A 17,158-nucleotide genomic window follows, 5' to 3' on the forward strand; every position below is an offset into this window, starting at 1 on the left:
GGTTAGCCTATCTGCCAAGTTGATTTTACCATAATATGGCCACTGCTCATCTTATACAGATTCTTAGAGCCACAAGTGAAAGCTGGATGGAGGTGGACACCACAGGAGGGAAGCAGCCCTAAAAAAGGCTAATCAGGCCCTCACAAAAGAGGTACTAGTCTTTTCTGAACACCAATACACCCCATTATGCTGCTAATAGTAGTAGTAGTCTCTCGGTAACCGAGGATGATGATTGTCTTTGTGCGTTTTCATCTATGGTGTGTAGATGAGTGTGCACAAAGACACTTGTGCGTGAAGGAGATTTAAGTGGAAAAGTCGGTGCACAGAGACAGTCCTACTCTCTCGGCATTGGAAGCCTGGATCCAGTGGCACGAAAAGTCGTTACACCTGGAGACTTCCTCAGTTGCATTGGATGGCCGTGTTGTCTTTTGTGCTCCAACATGCCCTGAGCACTCCACAGTGCTTTGCTGCGTCGCCCTCTCAGCCGTTGAACCTTCTTATTGGTTTCTTCCGTCTGTTCAGCCGAAGCAGTCTTCACATGCTGGGTGAGCAAAGCCCTAGTTCACCAGGGTTCAACGACCTGATGGCTACCCTCACAAGGTTTAGCCGGCCTGTTAAAGCCATTGCCCTACACCCCATTGAGCTGCTAATTAAAAGGGAAAAGGCAGTAATCATCAATGAGGTCACTAATAGAACCCTAGGTGCCTCCCCTGAATGGTAAAGGGACTTTCCTCAGTGGGAGTTTCCTACATGAGTCCAATCCAAAAAGAAAATCCTCACATTCCTATAGTATTTTGAATTTTAGTAAAACAACTTTCTTCATGACAATCATGTTTAGGATAGGGATAGTGATTCATTTCATGTGATTCCATTGCTATAAGGAATTCTCCTGATAAGAAAATTTCCTTTGAGAGAACATGAATCGTGGAACCATGGAAAAATACTCTAAATTAATTAATTAATTAATTAAGAAAAGAAAAAAAATGAAAATTCCTTTTATAAGACAGGTTATCCCCTTCTTTCTCCTTAGCATGTTAGAGAGTTGCCTAAAGTCACATAGCCAGTATATATTGGATGCAAGTCTTGAATCCAGGTTTTCTTGGTTCCTAGACTATCTACTATATTATGTTGCTTCTTCCGAGTTAGGTAGTGCATTATTTATTATTTCTATTTTAAAAAGGGGGCAGCTAGGTGGCACAGTGAATGGATTACTAGGCCGGAAACCAGAAAGATTCATCTTCCTGAATTTGAATCCAGTCTCAGGTACTTACTAGAAGTATGGCCCCAGACAAGTCACTAAACCTCACTTGTTTCAGTTTCTTATCTGTAAAAAGAAGCTGGAAAAGTAAATGGCAACCCCCTCCAATATATTTGCCAAGAAAAACCCAATTAGAGCCAGATACAACTGAAAAATTGAATAAACAACAACAAAAAATTTACAGATGTTGAAAGCAAGACCCTAAAAGGATATACATATATTGGGAACAAGAGCTTAAGATTGTGACATTGGCATATTTCTCAGAAAAAAATTTCTATTACACAACAGTCAGTGAGACAGCTTTCATAAGCACCCATGTGACCATGAGCCATCTTTTGGCAAAGCCTTCTTTGATCTGTTTCCATGTAGCATCTGACTAGGTCTAGATATGTTATGGAGACTGACCAGTGTCTTGTTGTTGCCCAGGTCTTCCCTTGGAAGTAAGCTCCCCAACAAAATGGGTTTGCTCTTGTACTGGCCTGGACTGCTTCTTTCCTCTATATTTAGTTATCTTCTCACAATGGCGACCACTGAAGATAATTTGTTGATTCAGAGACTTCAGCCTCTGTTTTCCATATTGCATTGTTACACGTACTCTTTCTCTAAATATAAACAGAACAATGTATACACAACACAGAGCCTCATAGGAAACACAAAGTCTAATTCTATAATAAGAAACAGTCAAGAAATGATATTGTTTGTTCCAGGTCGTATATGGTTCTCAATCCTTCTTCACCTTCTGGTAAATGTGGGGACAATAATATTCTTGAGGCTTTAATACCTAGCTTTATAAACATAGTTCAACCTGGCCTCATGGAAGGGGAGTCAGTGAGAAAATGTATATCCTGAGCAGCCTAATTGTAGCAGACTCCTACTCCAAGGTTTAGCCCTTCCCTCCACCATTGTAATGGCAGTCATGACACTGGGGGACACATGGGATCAGATGCATTGGCCATGTGCTCACAAATGGAGTACATCATTTCCAAACTTCAAAAACCAACCCTAAGGAAAACCATTTCTTTGGCCTACATAATGTTCTTTCAATTCCAATCATTCATCTCCATTTGAGATGCTCCCAGCAACTTCCTTGGAAGCTTAGGGCATTGAAAGAGTAAGAAGATCAGGTTTACTGTGACCCAAGTATATGGAAGTAGAAGAATAGGAGGGTCATGGTCAGGGTGGATTTTTAAACAATTCATCATCCTATAAAAAGGTGAAGTCTAATATCCAATCAATGACTGAAGTGGAGAAGGAAGGAAATCATCACTGTTGGGAGTCATATAGTCAGCCATAGTATAGTTGGCCATAAAGGGAACATCCACAGGAAGACTGAAGCCAAAGTGATGATGACAGAGGACAAAAGAATTACCATGACCAAAGCCACCAAGGACCTGAAGAGAGTATGACCTGATAGTTGGCAAACGGTAGCCAAAAAAGGTAAGGAGAAGACTACTTTTAAAAGATGGGAGAGCCCATTGGTCTCAAACATCACACCTGTTCTCAGATGGCTTAAAGACATTGAGCATTTTTGCTGAAATTTTTCCCTCTTCTTCCCTTTTTTGTTTTTCTTCTTTTACAAAATTATTTGTCAAAAACGATGACTCACTGGGGGGAGGGTGGAATGTGGGTGATATAAAAACAAAATATCCAAATTAAATTTTAAATTTCAAGGGAGAGAAAGAGGATGATATAATTGGATCACATGAATAGCATGTCAGTGTGGAAGGATCACTACTAGATTTGGAGTCAGAGAACTTCAATTCTCTTACCATCTGTGTGACCTAGAGTAAAGTCACTTGACATCCCCAACTTCATTTTTTTTCATCTATAAAACAAAAGGGTCGGGTTAAATTACTTCTAAATTCACTTCCAACTCTGAAACTATGATCTTGTGATTTGGAAGTAGGAAAAGAAAGAAAGGGATAAAATGTGAAATTTTATGAAATTTATAAATTTTATGAATAAAACACAAATAATTATTATTATAAATAAATAAATTTATGAAAAGGGTTTATACAAATAAAAAATATGAAAAAAATAGTGAAATGGTCTGGAATTTGTATTGAAATGCTTGAAATATGGCCATCTTTCTCTTGGCTCTCAGAAAAAATGGCAGAAGGAAGAAAGAGTGGCCATCAGTGGTCAAGGCTGCCGGATATATGCTAATTTTAGACAACCTCCATTTTCAATTAAAGCAAAAAAGGGCAAGAGACTGCGTGTTGATCATAGAACAAGCATTTCAGTAGGCACCATGGAATAAGCTAGTAGATAAGGGATTTTTGGTGCCATATCACCCAACCACCTCAATTTTAGAGATGAGGAAACTGAAGTTCCAAGGTGTGTGTCTATCAGGGTTACACAGTAAGTAAGGAACTACTAAGAGGATAAGTTGATGGTACTACCAACAGGTGAAACTGATTTATAGAATTCATTTATCCAGCATGGAGAATGTTAATGTTTCTAAATCTCTCTCCCTAGCAGGTGCTTTCTAGACCACATAGATGAGTCTGCAGAGATTCCAGCCTAGGAAGGTGACATGGAAAGTCATTCCCAGCTGTTCTATGCCCCACAGTGAAGAAGGAGACAGAGCAGTTGATGTGAGACCAATGTGCAATTCCCAAATTCTCTTTACCTTGAGCGTGAGTCCAGCTGGTCTAAAGAAGAATGCCTTGCTGAAACATCCCTCTTGGAGCTCACCGGAGTGCTCCTGAAGGGTTAACATGCCCTAAAAACCAATGCTAGACTTCCACAATCTGGCTTTCTCTGTGATGCTCTCCAGTTACCAGAGAGGAGGGAGAAAGAGTCCCTGACTCATCTTTTCTCAATGTCTCCTGAAACCATGTTTTGAACTTGTGTTCTCTCTCTCTCTCTCTCTCTCTTTTTTGAGACATGAAAGGCAATATAATTTAATTATCTGCAGCCCCAGCTTTATTGATAATCAAGAAGGGCTGTAATTGTGTCATCTGGAAATATGGAGCGTATTTGATTATGGACTTCAGAATCCAAGCCATAACTAACTAAATTATTTGCTGACCTTTCGCCACATGAAAATGTTGTCTGTGTTAGCCAAGGTCGGCTGAGTGTCTTGGTTTTCCAGTTATAGAGTTGCATTTATTTTGCTGAGAGACGAGGGGTTTTACAAATATGAATATGACAAGGGTCCTGCCCTCCATGAGCTTCCATTCATATGAGAGATTTCATGTTATGGTTGCTGCTGCTTTGATTGTTTTAAGGGACTTTAAGGGGCATCGCATAACTCCATGTTATGGGGAACTCAGTAATCAAATTCCCTCCACTGTTGCCATCAGCTTTGTAACTTATACTGCTAGAAAGTTACTTGGGGGCCGGTGAGGAGACTCAGGGGATAGAAAGCTAGGCTTAGAAAAGTGAGGTCCTGGGTTCAAATCTGGCCTCAAACATTTCCCAGCAGGGTGACCCTGGGCAACTCCCTTAACCCTCATTGCATAGTCCTTACCACTCTTCTTCCTTGGAACCAATGTACTATTTTGATTCTAACACAGAGGGAAGAGTTTTTTTTAATTATAGCACAGATCTTCATGACTCCAAGACTAGTTCATTATTTTACTATGCCATGCTAACTCTCCTATCATACCCACATCCTCAACTCACATTATGTGCATTAAATCTTCCCTGAGAAAATCCTAGTTCCTGTCAAGAGGATTATAGCCTTAGAAGCAGAAGACATCCACACCAATGATCTCACTTAATAGATGAGGAAACTGAGACCCAAAGAATAAGGTTTCTGAGATATTTTTCCAGGAGTGAGGATGGGCAACATAGATATCCATATGGTCACAGTTCTTTCTGTCTTATCATAGAGATCATCAGTGTTCAATGGAGAAGATTGCAGATGTAGAAATTATATGTTTTCCCCACAGTCATGGGCAGTTTGGTGGCACAATGGATAGAGTGCTGGATCTGAAGACAATAAGACTCATCTTCAATAGTTCAAATCTAGTTTCAGTCAAATACTGTGTGTGGGCAAGATACTGTCACTTACACATGTACAACCCAGTGGAAATGCATGTCTACTACAGGAAGGGGGTGGGAGGAGGGGAGGAAAACAACATGAATCTTGTAACCATTGAAAAAATAAATTATAACATTTTCCAAATTTAACAAAAAAAAAGACACTGTCACTGAATATTTTGTGGCTCAGTTTCCTCAACAAAATGGACTGGAGAAGTAAATGGCAAACTATTCTAGTATCTTTGCCAAGAAAACACCAAATAGGGTCATGGATGGTTAGACAAAATTGAAATGACTCAGCAACAATCTATAATCATTGAATAGGAAGAAGTCCCAGAAGGCACCTAGTCTAACCTGTACTCAAACACCAATGTCTGCTACAGCATCCCCACCAAGTGGGCATTCTGCCATTGCTTGAAGAACTCTAGGAATGAGGAAACTCACTACTTCCCAAGACAAACCCTCCTTCTTGGAGACATCTCTTAAGGAGAGGAAGCTTTTTTTTTTCCTTTATGGTACATGAAAACTAAATATTCTTCCTTTGAACTACCTAGCAACTAGGTAGTAACTATCACCAGTGTGCTTCACCTAGAGTTGGGAAGATCCATTCAAATCTGGTTCCACACATTTTCTAGCTGTGCTACCCTGGGCAAGTCACTTTACGTCTCTCCGCTTCAAGTTCCTTAACTATAAAATGGGACTTGTAATACCTACCTTTCAGTATTGTAAATATCAAATGAGATAATATTTGTGAAGCATTTAGCACAGTGCCTTCACATAGTAGGTGCTTATTAAATATTTGTTTCTTTCCTTCGGATTTAGATGTATAACCCAAAATTACCTATTCAGAGAAACTGAGCATAATCCTCTAGGGAAAGAAATAGATACTTAATGAAATGGGGAAAAAATCCAGGAATGCATGACTAAATGACCAGAGCTAAAAAGAAAATTTATGGATCAAATTTGACACTCATAAAGAGCATAAAAATATAAAAAGAAAAAAAGATAACTCAAAGGAATCATCAGACTTAAACTAGTCACGTCCCTGCATAGGAGATTGGTAACTAGGATACTTTAGATTTCTATAGTACAACAGATACATCAAGTACTTAACATACTTAAAGGAATCAAGAGAAATAATGAGTTTAAAATGATTATATTCCTTGCATGGGAAAGTGATAATTAGAATACTTAAGATACTTATGTTACAAGACATAGCTAAGATATTTTAAGATAATCAAGGGGAACAATATGGTTACTAATGAGAAAGTGAAAACTAGGATCCTTAAAATATCTATGAGACTTTAAGACCCCATAGTTCCTAAAGAACTTAGGATGCTTAATATATTGAAGATATTTAAAAACTGTATCACCATTATAGCAATGAATAGGAGCATACATGGACAGAGAATAAGAAGTAGAATATAATGGGATATTATTTTTAATCAAGAGATAAGAAAGAATAATATACTGTGAAAAAAGGAAAGAAAGTTGAGGATAAATCGTTTCACATGAGAAGAAAAGAAAAAAATCAATACAGTGGGTATCAGAGCTAAGATGGCAGCTTAGGAACAGCAAAATCTGTTTGCTCTGAGAATCTTCCCAAAGCAAACATAAAATAGCACCTCAAAATGACTGAACTCATAGAACCAACAAGGAGATAGAGTGAAGGGGCTCTCCTGGGGAAAAGAGAAGAGAGAGTAAATTTTCAGGGGATAAGGGGAAATCAGAAATAAAATTGAACAGAGTGGGGGTCAACCACTCCCAATCTACTGTACCATGTTCTGAGTTTGGGCACAGGCCAAGGAGATCCTAGGACCCTGCCTAAGCAAACAGCAGAGCACCTCACACCCACCTTTGAAGTCCCAAGCTCTGGCACCAGCCCACAGTGAGGCCCCAAAGTCCATAGTACTTGGCCTTTTCAAATCTGCAATGAAGTCCATATTCCCAGAGTCAAATAGCTCACAGTGCTTTAAGTCCTGGAAGCCAACAGCCATTTTCAGAACTCTCAATCTCTAAGCAAAAAAAAAAGGCTGGGAAAAGGGGCAAACAGAAAAATAAATACTTAACCATAGAAATTTTTACAGAGACAAGAAGAGTAAGGCACTGATTCAGTAAGGAAACAGTAAGAGCAGAGAAACCACCTTCAAAACTTCAAACAAAAGTGGGAATTGTTCTCAGTCACTGGAAAAGCTTACAAAGGAATTTAAAAATAAAATAAGAGAGGTGGGGAAATGGGGGAAAGAAATAAAAGTAATGCAAAAATAAAATATCAGCTTAAAAATCAAAATTGGTTAACTGTAAAAAGAGGCAAAACAATCCAATGAAGAAAAGAGTTCTTGGGAAAATAGAATGTACCAAATGAAAATGAGGATCAAAAAGACCATGGGTGAAAATCAGTCTTTAAAAATTAGAATTGGGCAAATAAAAGCTAATGATTTCACAAGGCATCAAAAAACACAAATCAATACAGTGAGCAATTTTTGAGTCTCACTCTCATTGGAATTGCCACAAGATGGGAATAATATTCAAAATCAGGTATAGAAATCTATTTTACTTAATAGGGAAGTAAAAAGGGGAACAGGAGCAAAAAATAAAGAACATACAAAAGGGAGAAGGAATTCAGTCAAGAAAACAGAAGCAAAAACATTTGTGAACAGGGAAAGACTAACTGGAGGAAAGAAAAAGATAAATGAGGGGAAATGAGATGAAGAAAGAAGGGGAAAAGAACCTACTTGTACAAAAATATTTTAGCAACTTATTTTGTAGTGACAAAGAACTGGAAACTGAGGAAGTGTCTATCACTTGGGGAATGGCTGAACAAGCTGTGCTATATGATTGCCATGGAATACTATTGTGCCATAGGAAATGTTGAACAGAATGAGTTCAGAAAAACCTGAAAAGATTTATATGAACTAATGCAAAGTGAAGTAAGTAAAACCAGGAGAATGATATATACAGTAACAGAAATATTGTACAATAATCAACTGTGAAGGACTAAACTATTATCAGCAAAATAAGGTTCCAAGATAACACCAAGGGACTCATAATAAAAAAAAAAATTCTATACACAGCCAACTGTTGGAATCCAATTGCAGATCAATGAACATCATCCTTCACTCTATTTCCTTCATAAGTTTTTTATTGTATATGTGATATGAGTCTTCAGTCATAACACAGGGAATATGGAAATATATGTTGCATGAAAGCATCCTCAGACATTATCTGACCCTAATGATGTTAAGCTTTCTGCCTTGGTTTCCTCATATGTAAAACATGGGTATAACAGCTACCTCCCAGGATTATTCTAAGGATCAAATGATATAATTATTGAGAAATGCTTAGTGCAATGCCTGACCCATAGTAAGTACTATATAAATATTCACTATTATTATTATTATCATCATCATCATTATTGGGCATGAATCTGCACATACCACCCTTTAGATCAAAAAATTCTAGTGACTCCCTATTATGTGCTAAATGAAGTTCAACCTCTTTACCTGGCATTCAAGGTCTTTAGCAATCTGGTGTCCCCATTCCTATAAAGCTTTATTTCATAATTTCCATGGCATTTTATAATTAGAAGGGACCTTAAGGGTCTAGTTCACTCCATTTTATAGACAAAGAAATGCACACTGAGCTTTTCCATTATTCTATCTGGTGGCATTATTTTTGGATCATGACTATGTTGTGTAGCAGGTTAAATAACTTTCCTAACTTTGTATCATCTGCAAACATGATGAGGCTGACTTCCAGGCCTTCATCCAAGTCACTGATAAAAATGCTAAATGATTTAAGCCCTGGGCAAAGGTCCACTCGATTGGAAACCATCTTTGAAGTTCATCGCATCATAGATTGAGCAGAAAAGCATTTCAGAGGTCATCTTGGCCAACCCCCTTAATTCACAAATGAAGAAACTGAGGCCCAAGGTAGTTAAGCATCAAAGGTGGGATTCAACCTTGGGTTCTCTGATACCTCAGCCAAGACTGTTTCACTTTGGTCCACCAGTTCAGAGAGCTTCCTGATTCTCCCATTGTCTAAGTATGTTTTAGATCTTGGGATTCTAGTCAAGTTTTCTGTCTTTTGAGCCAGTGCATGTCTTCCCTGCATGTGGTCTATGCTTCAATCCCTGGGTCACAGAGTGGATTTTCTTGTCTCTAATTCATTGCTTATGTCCAATATCTTAGAATGTCTTTCTATCCCATATCTTGTAGTAGAAATCTCACTCAGTCTTTAAAGGCCAATGCAAATGCTACCTCATCCCGATGCACCGAGCTGGGAAAGGCATTTTCTCCAATCCTCATAATCTCATGCTTGAACTTCTCTTGTGAAACTAGCAAATGTCATATTTTATAGTTTATGTCTTCTATTCCTATAGCATACTGTAAGCCCCATGAGAGTAGGAGACCACATCTCATCTGATCTCCAATTCTGATGTGACCCTGATACACTGAGTCTTGCATATCCTATTTATTTAATGAATGTGTCCTTGCCAGCTGGGCAAGTCATTTACCCCTGTTTGCCTCAGTTTCCTCATCTATGGAATGAGATAGATAAATAGCAAACAGCTCCAGTATCTTTACCAAGAAAACCCCAAAATGAGGACCCAAAGAGTCAGATGTGATTAATCAACTTCTACGTGTTTTAGGATGCAATATTCACAGTAGTTTTCCATCATCTTTCTATATCAAGTTCCTTATTGTCTGAAGGCTGGAGGAAAGTAAAGAGAGAGGGTGGAGATTTGGAACTCAAAGTTTTTAAATGAATTTTTAAAATAGTTTTTATCAATAATTGGGAAAATAAAACATTATTAACAAAAATAAAGTGAAAAATAAAATAACATTCCATTCCACCATGAAAAAATAATGCTTCCCACATCAGTAATGAGCCATTTCCTGCCTATTAAAATAAAATCTATTTCATTTTTCTTATATTATTCAGTGATCAATATGTTTAGGGTCTACTGAGTGTTTTCTTTAGGAAAAATATTCATAATTCATGAATAAAACTTCTAAGTTTAGATATTTATTTTGCCCAATTCTTTATTCCCAAAGCATATTTTCCAACAGGTTTCTCACATGTTCTCATTTTAATACAACTATCACTGAGTTTAAAATATGTGCTCACAGTTTAGAGGACAGAGTATCTTTTTTAATATTTTAAAGAATCTCTATACCCTTTAATATTCTGAAATATATGTTGGGTCAATTATTCTCAGAGTGGCCCTTTTGAAAAATATTTAGCATAAACACTGTAATTCTAGATGCCCAAAGATTGTTTGAAATAGTATTTTGGATTGTACTTGAGCAAATAATAGAAATTGACTCAACCAGGTCCATTATTTTTCTCTCCAAGAACCATCCTTCCATTTAGTTACAGATTCCATCTTGTTTTTCTGAATTCATTTATAGAGAGAATGTCACGCTATCCCTGGTTCGTTTTCACAAAAAAAAAAAAAAACCTTCTCTTTCATCATCAGACAAAAATCTCACCTGTAAAAAAGGAATAACTATGCTAAAGTTTAAAGATAGCTTTTAAAATCAGGTGATGCTTAGCATCTCCTATCCCTTTTCTTCACAATCACTATCTTGCTATAGAAACAAGAAGGGGGGGAGTCATCTAGGGCTGGGGCTACTGCTTATTTTTTTATTATTTCATGATCTGCCATGGCCAAAGAAGTCACCAACAGGCAGCTAACCTCTTGGTGATCAGCTTGTCCTATTTAGTGAGGCTGATTTGGGGGAAACATGATCAGTCTGTGAATAAGGCATTCACCATAATACAAATTAGGGGTATAGGTAGTGAATGAAAGAACTTGTTTTCTGCTCTATCTCATTATTATTGTGACCAATTGGCAAAAACGTTTGAAGATATGTAGGCCAATGGGACAATAAAAATTATCTTGTAAAGCCCCAGAATATCTCCTTAGTATAAGGTCATGCTTAGAACAAATGGCTCTCTGGTTTGTTTGTTTTTTCCCAGACTTTTGATTTTCTACAAATTAAAAAACAATGAGACGTTTATTAAGCACCTACTATGTGCCAGATACTTTGTTAAGTTCTGAGGTCACAGATGCACAGCTGAATAAGTCATGAACTCTAAAAACTAAAGTTGTGATAGAAAGGGACAACCTGAACAGGGAAACATTGGCCATGGACACGGGCCATGGTCCCAAGAGTCACAGAAAGTATAAGGAGAACCAGGAGAATTGCAAGCATTTGTATAGCACTATAAGCTTTGCAAAACTGCATTTGCACATCTATTCACACATATACCTATGTGTATATGTGTGTGTATAGTTGGTTGTAGTCCTTTGTACTCAAAGAGACCCAAAATGGCATCATTTTTTTGGAGTCAATGTACAATGGATCCAAGAGTGGCTGATCAGAGCTATACGATTTTGGAAGACTATCCCAGATTAGACACAAATAGTCCATTGGACATGTGGGATGGAGATATCTAAATGTTCACTTTAAGTGATTCTTTGGAGCTATTACAATTCTGCTTTGCTCATGGAGCATGGCGCCATCTTTGATGTGGGCACACCATGCAGGAACAGTCCTGTGCCAGCATCTCCCATGTCTCACAATCGATACTGAAGTTCTTTAGTGAGACTGAGAGAGGGTCTCACTCTCTGGGAGTGCCTGCCATATATGAGCTCCCCTTCAAATAGGATTTTAGATAAAAGCATGTTTGGCATTTGAACAATGTAGTCAACTCATCAGAGCTGCATATGTGTATGTATATGTCTATAGTTATATGTTATATATATATATATATATATATGCTCAGTTTTAGGTATAAAGATTTATATGTGTGTAATGTATAATTATATGTTATGTACAAACTTTGTATGTGTATATAATATTTTATTTGATCCTCCTAACAGACCTGTGAGGTTGGTTCTATTATTAGCCCCATTTTAAAGATGAGGAAATTGAGGCTTAGAGAAGTTAAGTGATTTGCCCAGGAATGAACATCAAGGAAGTGCCTGAGGTGGGATTTAAACTCCGGTTTTCTAAACTCTGTATCCAACATTCTATCTGCTGTTTGTGTTGTTTTTAGAAGCCATGAATGTATTTTTTTTTGTTGACTCCAGAATAAGAGGTGGAAATAAGAATTATACTGAGGGATTATATACTTGGGAAATATGTTTTATACATGGAGGCAGCATAGAAAGAAAGATACCCCGGCTAAATGGGGATGGTCTGGTTCTAAGGGGCTATAGTTTTTAATTTGAATCATGAATTTGTCTTCATTTACTCACTAATTAAGACTGCTCATCCTGAGGATGGTAAGTCCAAATCTTAATGGTTTGACTTCCCCAGAGGAAAATGGGAGGGTAAATCTGGTCCCTGGAGGATCTGGCTAGAGGGTTGCTCTTGATGTCCAGCCTTAATTTTTAAAAGGACTGATGACATCACAGGGTGATGACTTCCTGTGTTCATAAACTGAATTTAAGTGATGTAGAATTGCACAAAGCCATCAGTCTCACTCCTTCTTCCATAGTCATCAAAATCAAGTACCAAGACAAAAGTTAAGATGACTGACGATGACCCAGGATGTAGCGTTTGTGTAATAAAAATAATAATCTGTGGCACTATTTCTAGTTGCAGTAAATGGGTATACTCTGGTTTGTGACTAGAAAGATACTACTAGGGAAACCTGAGGGTGCCTAGTTGTTATGGAGATAGAAGTACTTCTGAGAGATAGAGAGATGCTACTAGAGAGAGATATTCTGGGGTTGCCTATTAATCACTATTGATGGTTAATAGATCAAGAAATTCCCTACCCTCCTTCTTCCTTCACCTCCCCGTTTCCACCCAGGCCCTTCTGCCTCCCTTTCCCTTCCCCCAGTCTTAGTCAGCCACCTTCTAAGTAACTCAGGGGAACTATGAGATTTCAGAGAAATATTCTTTACTCTTCTTTTCTCAAGTAAGGGGGTTTATTGGGAACAACTGGATGGAGAACTGAGGTAAAAGGAGGTGAGAGGGATGAGGGTTTCCCTAATCTATAAGGAGGATAGGAGGATTTGGGGAAATGTCAGTTCTGTCACAACTGTGACTCAGGGACAGTCAGAGAGTTTGGAGAACAAGTAATCTTCTTTTAACCAGCCAGATAATCTCTGTTTGAGTAATTCAAGTCCAGACTCTGTCAGAAACCACAAAGGTCTCTCTCTCTCTCTGCCTAGGTCAGGAAAAAGCCAGTCTCTCCCTTGGTCAGAAACCCCAGAGGAAAAGTCTCTCAGTTCATCTCCTCTGGCCAGGCTCCAACTGCCTTTCCTGGGAACATTCTGTTTGGAATCTTCACCTTGATCCCCGGCTTTCTGTCTTGCACGCATGAAAATTCTCTCTTCCTTCATGCTTCTTCCACACTTGGCTTCTTTTATGTCTTACAAGTTCTAAGCACTCCATAGCACTTGCTTTCACCCCTTTGTTGCCATTGCAAAGAATTGTTCTCATCTGTCCATTCTAGCAGGGAAAGTCTTCACATACTAGGGGTTGCCCACAACTGACTGATGGTTTGGAGGTTCATAGTTTACCCTCAACTTTGTTTAGCCTGCCTGCCTGCTGACATGCTTTTACCAGGATATGGCTGTTATGTGTCCTAGTTTCTTGGAGTTAAGATAGAGGATAAAGGTAAGGGATTAGTAGATACCAAAACTAGATGCGCAGTCCTGAAAAGGGCTCAGCAAGCCCCCCCCACCAGAGGTGCTCCTACTTCCTGAATGCCCTATACGTACCCAGGCTAGAGGACACATTCTTGGGTGGGAGATTCATCAGTGGTAAGATGGAAGTCAAGATGGCCAGGATAATATATGTATAATATAAATATATATGTTTGTGTGTATGGCTGTATGAATAGATGAAGGAATAGATGGATAGGGCTCAGGTTCATAATAAGAAGAACCTACCCATATTCACCTCTTCCTGTTGAGACTGGTTGTTCTAAGCAACTTTCCCCAGAAGACCCATTAAAACAGTGATGTGGCAGGTGTTCAGCTGTATTTATCCCTTAGAGAAATAAAAATAGTTCATTATTTAGAAAGATAACTAGTAAACCTGAGTGTGTGTGTGTGTGTGTGTGTGTGTGAGTGAGTGAGAGAGAGAGAGAGAGAGAGAGAGAGAGAGAGAGAGAGAGAGAGAGAGAGAGTGTGTGGTAGGATGAGGCACCTAATGTCCCAGACTGAACAGATGGCTCATATCCAGCTTGCATTCCTTGTCCTGTTTCTCTCTCATTGTGAATGATGTGTGTGTGCATGCTTGTGTGTCTGTGTGTGTGTGTGTGTGTGTGTGTGTGTGTGTTGTGATGCCCCTTCTGAGAAATTTGCATTCAATAGGTTCACCATCTATTGAATCCTTTAAAATAATTCTGGACCATGGATCATGACCTCAAAAGTAATAAGATTGAGATCAGCAAGTTATTTCTTCCTCCCTTTCTCCCTTTCTCCCTTTCTCCCTTTCTCCCTTTCTCCCTTTCTCCCTCCCTCCCTTCCTCCCTTCTTTCCTTCCTTCCTTCCTTCCTCCCTTCCTCCCTCCCTTCCTCCCTTCTTTCCTTCCTTCCTTCCTTCCTTCCTTCCTTCCTTCCTTCCTTTCTTCCTTCCTTCCTTCCTTCCTTCCTTCCTTCCTTCCTTCCTTCCTTCCTTTCTTTCTTTTCTTTCTTTCTTTCTTTCTTTCTTTCTTTCTTTCTTTCTTTCTTTCTTTCTTTCTTTCTTTCTTTCTTTCTTTCTTTCTTTCTTTCTTTCTTTCTTTCTTTCTTTTCTTTCTTTCTTTCTTTCTTTCTTTCTTTCTTTCTATCTTTCTTTTCTTTCTTTCTTTCTTTCTTTCTTTCTTTCTTTCTTTCTTTCTTTCTTTCTTTCTTTCTTTCTTCCTTTCTTCCTTTCTTCCTTCCTTCCTTTCTTCCTTCCTTTCTTCCTTTCTTCCTTCTTTCCTTCCTTCCTTCCTTCCTTCCTTCCTTCCTTCCTTCCTTCCTTCCTTCCTTCCTTTCTTTCTTTCTTTCTTTCTTTCTTTCTTTTTTCCTTCTTTTCCTCTTCCCCTCTCTCTACCCATAAGCTGTTGATAAGCAAAGACCCACTTGCTTGCCTTTGCAACCTCTTAGCACAGAGTTTGACACAGAATTAAGGCTTAGAAAACAACCTGTCTTTCTGTCTCTCTATCTATCTATCTATCTATCTATCTATCTATCTATCTATCTATCTATGAATTGTGACTCTGGAAATCCCATTTTGGAAATTTCCCCCACAAACAGAGATCAACAAATCATTTAAAATGTATAGGCTCTGAAGGTTTCTTGGGGACTGACCCAAGAGCATCCATCTAGTGAATGTGAGAGGAAGAACTTGACTCTAAAGCCTCTATTCTTCTATTCAACCCACCAGATTGCCTCCACTACTAGAAAGGGCATTTGAAATAATTTAATCTCTTTAAGCTAAGGATGAGGAAGCAGTCCCAGAAAGATTCTGTAACTTGCTCAAGGCCACACAGCTAGAAAATGGAAGATCTCTGATTCAAACCCAGATCTTTTCATGCCAAATTCAGTTTCTCGTGCTCTTTTATCCTCTGCTTCCCTCTGTGTACTCCCAGCATTCCTTTTGACCCTGCATGTTGTCTTCAGATGCCTAGTCAATCTATATAGCATTATTGCTTTCAGCTGCCTGTCAACCAATCCCTGTTAACCTATAATTTAGATATTCTTTTATAATGTCTGAAGTGTGATTGCCCCCTCACATGGGTATTTGCCTATTACTCAGAGACTTATTGGGATGGAAAGTACTCTAAGAACCATAGGAAGTCCTTTTAATAAAAATATAATAATGTTTTATTTTCCCCCAATTACCTATAAAAATCATTTTAACATTTGGGTTGTTATTTGGAGTTCCAAATTCTCTCCCTCTCTTGTTCCCTCCCTCCTCTCTCCTCTCTCTAAGATGGCAAGCAATCTGATACAGTTTTTCCATGCGTAATCACATAAAACATTTTTCTATATTAGTCATTTTGTGGACAGACAGTGAGGCTGGCAAGCAATAGGGTTGATATTTGGGGTTCAAGCCTTGTGAGACAAACATTAACTTCACTCACTCAAAAGGATCTCTCTAAAGTGATGCTCAGGAGAAAGTCAGGGTTAGACCAAGCAATGGGTCTCTTCTTTGGGACTGTGTCAATACCCAGAATTAGGGAATGTAAGACTGTCAAGGGCACAGGCAGTTTCATTGCTGGTTTTGTTTCCCCATCACCTATTATGATGCCTGGCACACAGTGCAAACTTAACAAAAGCTTGTGGACTGGTAGAAGAATAGGAAGATTTGAGTTCAAATTTTACCTTAGATACTTACTTGCTGTGTATCCCTTTGTGACGGGGATAGCTGTCCTGATTAATGAGGATTTCCTACATAGAGAAATATGAAGGCACCCCAATAAAATTACAAAGTTTATTAGGGAGATTAATGGTTGGGAAACAGCTCCCCAGTGGGAATTTGCCTACCTAAAGTGACAAAAGTGGCGATTTTATTGGTTTTACCAGCAAGGGGACAGGAGACATGTGACTCAGGTGATTTGGAGTGGGAAGGGCTAGAGTGGTCATTTCTGTGACTGTGGGAAGGGCTTAAGTTGACCTGTGTCATTTAGGATGAGTTACTTTGGGGGCCTGGCCCTGAGGTTGGACATTGTGGTTGGCTAGGGCAGGTGATTGGTGGGGTAGGCCAGATCTCAGAAGGATGGAACAGGAATGCCATCTTTATTCCTTTATCCACTCTCATCAAGGGATGGTCTTCTCTGACCAGACCTGTTTAGGGGAATCCTTCATTAGTCCTCTGAAAGTTTTTGGGTTTCTGTGTCCCCCAACATTCCCTCCTCTATTTGGGGGTTCCACCACACTCTGACAAGTCTTTTAACCTCAGTTTTCTCATTT

Source organism: Monodelphis domestica, chromosome 1, assembly GCF_027887165.1.
Source record: "Monodelphis domestica isolate mMonDom1 chromosome 1, mMonDom1.pri, whole genome shotgun sequence".
Classification (NCBI taxonomy): Eukaryota; Metazoa; Chordata; class Mammalia; order Didelphimorphia; family Didelphidae; genus Monodelphis; species Monodelphis domestica.